The sequence below is a fragment of the Helianthus annuus genome, chromosome 15 (genome assembly GCF_002127325.2).
Source record: "Helianthus annuus cultivar XRQ/B chromosome 15, HanXRQr2.0-SUNRISE, whole genome shotgun sequence".
Classification (NCBI taxonomy): domain Eukaryota; kingdom Viridiplantae; phylum Streptophyta; class Magnoliopsida; order Asterales; family Asteraceae; genus Helianthus; species Helianthus annuus.
This window is the reverse complement of record NC_035447.2, coordinates 60121740-60131425: the sequence shown is the minus strand read 5'-3', so window position 1 is coordinate 60131425 and position 9686 is coordinate 60121740. Positions and strand designations below refer to the sequence as shown.

The 9686-nt window shown below is 35.9% G+C and overlaps 1 non-coding gene across 1 annotated transcript; it reads right to left on the bottom strand.

Annotated features, from left to right (window-relative positions):
• Window positions 1-8155: 8155 nt before the first annotated feature.
• LOC118487724 lies at window positions 8156-8261 on the bottom strand. The gene has a single exon (XR_004882667.1). It is a non-coding gene; the product is annotated as a small nucleolar RNA R71 (small nucleolar RNA).
• Between the last annotated feature and the right edge of the window lie 1425 nt (window positions 8262-9686).

The following is a 9686-nucleotide window of genomic DNA, read 5'->3' as shown; positions in this document are numbered from 1 at the left end:
AAGTGTGACTTGCTTTTAATTTGGACGAATGAAATGAGTTGGATAACATAAGATTCCTGCTAGCACTTTTGTTGTTAATCGAGGGGGAAACTTACGTAATGATGATTCGGTAATTTAGGGTTATGATTAGGCTTGACTTTCATGTTAATAAATTAGTTGTTCTTGATGTTGTTGCCGTAACTGAAGTTGTGGGAGGAAGTGGGTTATTCATTTGCATGAGTAGATGGTGGATTTCATGAAGCTTATTTTAATCTGATGTGTATATGTGAATTAATAATTCTAGTAGAGATCATGCTAATCATTAGGTAATGATTAGGGACCATGTGAATTATCATAAGTAATTTAATCTTGGGTTGCATGTACGTTGACAACAGTTAAATGGCATGAGTTGAGTTTGATGGTCTGGTGATTTTAATAGAGATTATATTGTGGGTTTAGTGGGAATTCTAGATCACCATGAAACTGCTAGAGAACTAGGGTTTTATTATAAATTGAATGTGCAATTATTTCATATGATAATCAATCTAAGTTAACTCTACAGTAGGTAATTGATTTCGTGAATTGTGATCGTAATACAACTAATTGCATAACTAGCTAAATTGCATACCTCCTGTTGATACAATGGGAACGGAAGTTTGTGTAATCTGTTGATACATGCCTCACACGGGTTCTAGGAGTCCATACTCACTGGGCCTGTTATAGTAATTGGGCCACACACAAACGAAACCGGATCACTTATGGAATGGGATTACACACGCTAATGGGCTTGGGGATTTATGGGCTATGCAGAACCTGGCCATACACTTTGCTGGGCCGCACGGTTATGAGTTAAAGTGGCTGCACTAATTAGTGGGTTGTTGTAATTGGGCCGGACCGGGAAAAGGGTTCACGTTTGCGGCTGATTATATCTTTCCGATGGGTCGGGGGACTAAGTTGGGCCGATAGGGTGGGTCTTGGTATTAAATTAAACAAGGTGTTACATGATGGATGTTATGGGTGTTAACTTGTAATGTGAATACGTGTCGGTATGAATGCTTGCTACGATTTGTGTGATAGTACGAACTATATTGGTTATGACTTGTACAATGTGCACATAAGTTTGTGATTTACGTGATTGTGAAACTGATTGTTACAATGGATGCTATGATCTGTGTGACACATAATTTCTTGTTACGATTTGCATAACGTCATGTGCACTACTTGTACGATACTCGTGTTGTGAATGTGGACTACGTGACTTACGTGCAATCAAGCTAATTGTCTTTTGGTAATTACGATAGGGCTTGGTAGGCCAACTTGGAATACGTAATTTAATCTTACCGAGCAAACCAAAGGTGAGTTCACTGCACTTTTCTCAAGCATGCGTCCCGGTGGTTTGGGACAACTGGTAAACATTTGGAAGGGAAAACATTGGGTAAATAACTTAATCGGTTTTGGTTATTGCCTGGAGGGCAATGGGGGTGATTAGTTGATAGCGCTATTAGGTACTAATTATCTGGGTTTCACTATGGTTGTTTAGAGGCACACTCCTCGGTTACGTAAGGGCGGTTCCCCTAGGGTAACTAACTGGATAACATAGTGGGTTGCTAAGAGGCACACTCCTCGGTTACGTAAGGGCGTAGTCCCTAGGGTAACTAACTTGAGCAACATCGTAACGCATCATTGAATCGCATTAACATACATCTGGTAACTCAACACGTTAACAAAACCTTGAACTCACCAGCGTAGTCTGACACACTTGTTTGCATGCTTGTAGGTCGTTAACGTTTGGAACATGGACTTGCTATCTGGGAGTGCTGGAGTGGTCATGGATCGAGACTCTTGGATTCACTTATAAACAATGCATTGATTTTGATTATTATTATGAAACGATTACATGCTTCCGCTACACAACTTTTGAGAATTGATATCATGTAGACATCTTATTTGGTAATTAATGTTATGACTTACCTAAATATTTATCATTGGTTCAATGTGATCGGTGGCTCGAACTCTGATGCGTAACACGCCTCGCGGGGTTTCCGCAGGTGGAACTTGGGGGTGTTACAATTCTGTTGTTGCAAAATTTGTTAACGAAATCTCAATAAATTTAACCCTTTATTTAAAACTCCGCAAATGTATAAATGATAAATAATATTAGTTAATTTTATTTAAGTTTCGTAAAATTCATTTTATACCAAAACAAAACGTTCAAATATAATTAATTCAAATAAAGAATATTATAAATAAGAAGGAGATTAAACTAAATAATAATTATTTATAAGATATTAAACTAATAATATTTAGTAGGAGAGTTATCTATAATATAAGTTATTAAATAAATAATATTTTGTAGGAGGATTATCTATAATTAATTAGAAGATTTTAAATTAAAATAATAATTATCTATAAGAGATGGTTTAATATGATGACAAGTGTCCTTAAAGTGGTTTCTTTTATTATAGTAGTTAGATTAGATAAAAGAAACTACTTTTGGGACACTTTTCATCATATTAGGGCATCTTTTATAGATAATTATTATTGTAATTTAATCTTTTCTAATTAATTATAGATAACTCTCCTATTAAATATTATTTAGTTTAATATCTTATGGATAATTATTATTTAGTTTAATATTTTCTTCTCATTATAATATTATTTAGAGAAAATTATGCTTTTGGCCCCTGTAGTTATATCACTTTTACCCTTTTAGCCCAAAAAATAATTTTTTAACATTTGCGCCCCCAACGTCTTCTTTTCTAACCCTTTTGGCCCCTAACACTAACCCCATCCATTAAATGTTAGGGGCCAAAAGGGTTAAAAAAAAGACGTTAGGGGCCAAAAATGTTAGAAAAAAGACGTTGGGGGCTTAGATGTTAAAAAACTCTTTTTTTTGGGCTAAAAGGGTAAAAGTGATACAACCACGGGGCCGAAATCGTAATTTTATTTTTTAATGTATAAAATTATATTTATTCAATTCGTACAATACACGACGTTTTTAAGGATATATATATATTTTATTATTTAGTAAATAAAATTACATTTATTCAAATCGTGTAATACGCATATTTTTAAAGATGTAATTTTTTATTATTTGGTATATAAAATTATATTTATTCAAACCGTGTAATAAATGGAGTTTTTTAAAGATGTATTATTTTATTATTTGGTAAACAATATTACATTTATTTAACTCGTGTAATACATGTGGTTTTAAAAATATAACTTTTTTATTTTGTAAATAAAATTACATTTATTCAACCTGTACAATATTGTTCTTATAACCAACTGGGGTAGCCCAGTTGGCCACCGACACCCACCACTTCCCAGAGGTACTGGGTTCGAGTATTGAGAGTGACATATGTGGCCCAGGGTAAGAACTCAGCATGGGGAAGTCACCGCGGAGCTAGCTTGGTCGGGTAGCGACTCCCGGAGTGAGATCACTTCGGCGGTTGGGAGGACCGTGCACTATCCCCCTGCAATATTGTTCTTTTAGATATAACTTTTTATTATTTAATATATAAAATTATATTTATTGATCAACTCGTGCAATAAAGAAGGTTTTTAAAAATATATTATTTTATTATTTAGTATATAAAATTTATTTATTCAACCCGTGTAATACACGGGGTTATAATCTAGTTGTATATATAACAATTCTAAAAGCCAAAATCACCGTAGCAAAGTGATTTACTTTTTTTTCTTTTTCTTTTTTTTTTTTGTTTTTGGTTTTTTTTTTCTTTTTAAGTATGTATCGATATAGATCCAAGTTGGTTTATGTTTTTACATAAATGGTCTACGTTTTGTCATAATTGTTTTTTTCGAAAATGAGTCGGGTCAAATATAATATGTTTTAAATAGGCGGTATGTAAGTTTGAGTTACTTTACCTTTCAACGCTGTTGCAACACACGGTACCATTTTTTACTTAAAAACACTATTTTCTTACATGCTTTTTAGATATGTTTCGGTAGAAATCTAAGTTGGTTTACGTTTTGACATAATTTTTCTCGGGAATGAATCAGGTCAAATATAATATATTTTCGTGCTTATTTTATGCATGTTTTAGTTGGTCTACATTTTGACATAAGTTTTGTTTCGAAATGAGTCGGATCAGATATTTGACAGTACAAATTTGAGTTATTTTAAATTTCGACCCCGCACCAACTCGCGACGGGTCACAATTCTAGTTTAATATAATTCCTTGATTTAATTATAACGTTTTTGTACGTATACGTGTATACCTAGTTAGAAACTTATAATGACGAAAAAAACCTTATGACATTACATTACAATTACAAATACTTAAAAATAAAAATATACACAAGTAAATTCTAAGTATTTAGAGAATTTCAAACACAACAAAGTTTAAACAACGAAACATTAAACAAACATAGCCCAAATTTAGAGAACTTAATAGCAAATTTAAGAATTGAAGAATTAAAAAACGGATAGAGTAAACTGCAAAAACCGTCCACGAGATTTTAGCATTTTTGTCAGATCTATCCAAAAAATTTATTTTTCTCACCTAGACACCTCAAGTTTCACAAAAGTTGTCAGATTCATCCATTTCTCTAATAACGTTAAAAACTAACGTTAAATGAGTGGTATTGTGGATGGATTTGACAAAAGTGCCCAATCTTTAAGGAAAATTTCAAAGGTTTACTCTTTCTAAAGTTTTTATAATTTTTATTAACATTTTCAAATAAAGATGCTATTTATCAAAAAAAAAAAAAAAAAAAATCAGGATACACGAAGTTACTATTGTTATGAATTATGATTCTCTATTGGAGCTTAATAAGTATCTTTATGGGAGTTCCAAAATACATATGGAACTACAATGCATTTTTTTACGCCCCGCTTGAGGTATCCATATATAATGTTTATATCTGTGGATCCTCGAGGCCCAAAAATGAAAGTGCACTAATTTTAACGTTATTTTTACTAATTTTTTGAAAATAACGTTAAAAAACTGGGGACGGTTAATCATGCATCATGTGGTGGTAGCGTTGATAACCGAAGGACAAGGGGTACATGCACTAATCAGCCTTTGCTCAGTGTTATGTGTCTTATGTCTAAGGCTTGATGCAAAACCACTATGGAGCTGGAAGTCTCACTGAAAGCAGTCTCTCTATTCCTAGAACTAGAAGTAAGACTGTTTACATCTTACCCTTTTCAGACTATAACTTAGATTTACTATTGATGATGAATGCATGCTTCTAGCTAGGGAGCACTAATTGCCACACCAGTGGATTACATAAACTAAAATCATACATGACTTAAAAGCATTTTTCAGTGAAGTTGTGTGGATAAACATATAATTTTTTTTCAAAACATATTTATACTTTTCTACCAAAAGTTGGGAGCACTTGATGAACATATTATTTCATGGTCACTTGATTAACATATTATTCCATGGTTACCGGTTGCAAGCACGCAGGGCTAGCCCTGAGAATTCATGTACCCTTTTCGAGTTCGAAAAAACGTACCTTTAGGCCTTAACGAAATTGGGTATTAGACTTGACGGGTGGTCCGTAGGACAACCCTTAAATGGTCTAAGTATACACGTATCTCACGCTTTACACGAAATTGGGTATTAGACTTGACGGGTGGTCCGTTTGGACTTGCAGGTGCTAAAGTGCATAAGGAGTGGATTTTATGAAGCTGGGATGGAAGTTGCGAAAGGATGAAACAAGATTGGAGTAATCAAGAAGCTAACAAGAAAACGAAGAAAAAAAATTATAGCAGGCGTCGTAGCCTACGGTCTCTACCGTAGATTACGACCATCAGTTGGCCAATATTGTTCACCGTAGCCCAGTTTAAAGTTGGCGTAAGAAAACTCTGGGCGTCGTAGCCTACGGCTGGCGCCGTAGGTTACGGTGCCATGTTGACTGGCTAGACCTTGTTGACTGTCGTAAGCTACGGCACTCAGCGTAGCTTACGGAGCCGTATGAAGCACTTGTGTAACTTATGCATTTAATGAGACTTTGATGGGGTTTTTATGGTTCTAATCATGCTATTTTCGGTTATCAATCACTTGGAGACGAATTTTGGTGAACTTGGGTGCTTGAAGACATTGGTGAATCATTGTTCTTATGTTTTTAATTTGCTTGAAGATTAAGACTTTGTTGAAGATGTTTATTCGGGCCATGAGTGGCTAAACTTATTATGACTATCTTTAGTTGAAGGTTTGTAGTAGACTTTATGCTTGATTTCTTATTTCTAGAATAACAATCTTTATCTTTATGAATTGTTTGTTATGGTGTGTGATTGATTGTTTGTAAATTGTTGATTCTTAAGTTAATCTAGTTTAAAACCATTCGTTCTAGGTGTCGTTGGCAATTGAGATATCATGGGTATAATTAGGATTGGGTAAGGGTTAATTGGTCATCGGGTAACAACCTCACGTTCTAGGAATCTGAGTACTTAGTTCCCTTTTATCACAAAAAAACAATCACACATGAACTATGTCTATGTAGTTCTTTCTAGTAGAATGATAGCATAAACGTCAAAGCAAACCGGAAACTAAAGATGGTCATTTCTCTCTAAATTGTTTACAAACCAAACTTTCATTTTGCAAATTACAATAGTAATCTTAATTTTTAAAACTCAATCAACCAATCCAACACTTTGAATTTACTTTTATTGCAAGTAGTTTAATTTTAATTAACTTAGAGATACACTTTAAATAACACATATTCCACAAACTCCCTGTGTTCGATACCCACTTATCGCTATCTATTTAGTAGTAATTGGATAAAATTTGATTGTGACCACGACATCACGTCAAATTTTGGCGCCGTTGCCGGGGAGTAGTGCGCAACGTGTGTTATTTTTGTTCTTTTTAGGTTTGTTATTTTTCTAGTTTACGCTGGGTGTGTTAGTGTGCAGGTATTTACAGGTGCATGCGTACTAGGAGCTCTTACAAGCTATCACCATTGGCATTTGATCCAGAAGTTGAACGAACTTTGAGAAGAAACATAATTTTGTTAAGAGAAAATAAAATCAGCGGTTCACCAACGACACCTACTACACCAGTTACACCAATTAGATACATGGATCCACCACCACCACCACCCACTACGGGTCAAACATCTTCAACTTTCATTCCTACATCAACACAACCTTCGCCAAATACCACCATGCCTAACTCCACTACGGATCTTACTCCACCACGTGATGTTACACCAACCAACACTACTACACCACCTATTACTACCCAAGTTGAACCTACACTTACCTTTAGCCCTTCTACTACAATTCCACCATTCTCACATTTTTTCCCAAACACGGGTCAATCATCTTCTACCTATCTAATACCACCAAATTCAACCGTAATTCATACTACATTTACATATCGACCATCGAATCAACCGGGTTTTCAATATTCGTTTTTTCCTTTTGTGCAATCTTCGGGAATAGGAGGAGATGGATATGATGAAGGGTATTAAGAAGATTTCGGGGGATACGACGAAGATGGATTTTACTATGGGGGTGATGGAGGTAATTTGGGACCTCAAGGAGGAGAGGGTCAACAAAGTCAACCATTACAACAAATCCAAGACATGGGTAAGCTACCGGTTGGGGTACAACATATTAGGCCACAAGGGTCACAATTGCAACGTCCTACGCCTTTGTAACAAGTTCGTTCACAAAATACAAAACCTCAATTCCAAAGGCCAAATCAAAAACCACCAATGCAACAACATCAATTTTAGCCACCATTTGTACCTCAAGGGCCTATGCAAAGACCAATGGGTCCTATACGTCTAAGGGTTCGGTTGGGTGTACCAAGAAGACATATACGTGAACATGCGAGAGGCATAGAAGCACATTTCAGACTGGTGATCACTCATAATCCTTCACCAGTAGTTATTCCTCACAATGATCAAGGGAGGACGTTCGAAGTTCGAACCAGTTCGTTACAAAGTTTGCCAAAGTATAAGGGTCTAGCAACGGAGGAACCTTATTTTCATTTAGAGGCTTATGATTCTATTTACAACACTATTGGGGGTTAAAGATTTTCAGCCGATGATATCAAATTGGTGCTATTCCAATTTTCCTTAGAAGACAAGGCTAAAAAGTGGTTTTATACCTTACCTTCAGCATCTATCTATACATGGGCAGAAATGCAACAAATCTTTTTGGATGAGTTCTTTACCGCTCAAAAGACAAATGATGCTAGAAATAGTTTGAGAAGTTTTCAACAACAAACGGGTGAAATGTTTCATGAAGCATTTGAGAGGTTTAACATGATGATAAAGAATTGCCCTCATCATGGGATAGAGCTATGGGAGTTGATGAATGCATTTCATGAGGGATTATGTTCCGAAGATGCTCGTGATTTGATGTCTATCACGAATGGTACTTTTGGCACAAATTATGAGCATGATGATTGGGAATTTTTGGAGCAAATGGCGGTCACATCAAAGAGAAAAGCTCAAGAATCAAGGAGAGTACAACCGACCATTACCCGAACTCAAGTGCACGCGGTAGACGATGGTAATGTTCAAACTTCTAATCAAATTTATGATGTTTGTGCGCTTTGTAATGAGTTAGGACATGCGGCTGAAAATTGCCAAGGAGTGGAAGGGCAATATGAGGAGGTGAATGCAATGCAAGGGCAAGGAGGGGGTGGTAGAAATTACAACATGAATTCTAACACTTACCACCCCGGTTTGAGAAACCACCCAAACTTTCGATACGGGAATCCCTCAAATCAAGCTAACCGAATTTTCAAGGAAGTCAAGGTAATTATGTTCTGCGCCAACCTTTTAATAATCAAGGTGGATATCGAGGCGGGAACAACCAAGGGTTTCAAAGGCAATATCAAACGGGTCAAGAGTAAGGGGGTCTTCGGGTGGAAATGAAATGATGGAAATGTTGAATACAATGCAAGCGGAAATGCAAAAGAGGTACCAAATGGATGATGCTCGCATGCAAAAGGACGAGGCCCGTGATAAAGCGATTCAAACTTTGACCACCCAAATGGGTCAATTCGCAACCGAAGTGGCGGACTTGAAAAAAGGTAAAGGTCAATTACCAAGCGACACTAAGGTAAACCCGTCTCATAATTCTTCTCGAGGTAATAATATTAATATTAATCATGTAAGTGTTTTGAGAAGTGGGAAAGAGTATAAAACCAATCCTACACCGGATTTGGTTGATGGGGTGGTTGAAGATATAACGGGTCAAGAGAGTGAGGAAGAAAATGAAACACCTATTATTTCTCCTAAAAACCCCAATTTTGAAAAACCCGTTAGTAACGAAGAAATAAAAAATAAAAATGAGGAAGGGAGATCTAGTGAAGTACCATTTCCCTCGGCTTTGTTAGATCCGGGTAAAAAGAATATCATTTCAAAACGGGGTCCTCAAAAGGAAGAGATGTGGGAGGTTTTCAAGCAAGTTAAAATTAATCTTCCTTTACTTGAAGCAATCAAACAAGTACCCGCTTACGCCAATTTTTTAAAAGAATTGTGTACTCAAAAGAGGCAACAAAAAGTGCCTAAATTGGTTGATTTGACTGAGCGGGTAAGTGCGGTTTTGAAAGGAGATCTTCCTCCTAAGTTACAAGATCTGGGAACGCCTCTTATTAATATTCAAGTTGGAAATTTTCAAACTGCGAGAGCGTTACTTGATCTTGGGGCCGGAGTAAGTATTCTACCGAGGGGGTTATATGACCAATATGATTTTGGTCCATTGAAATGGG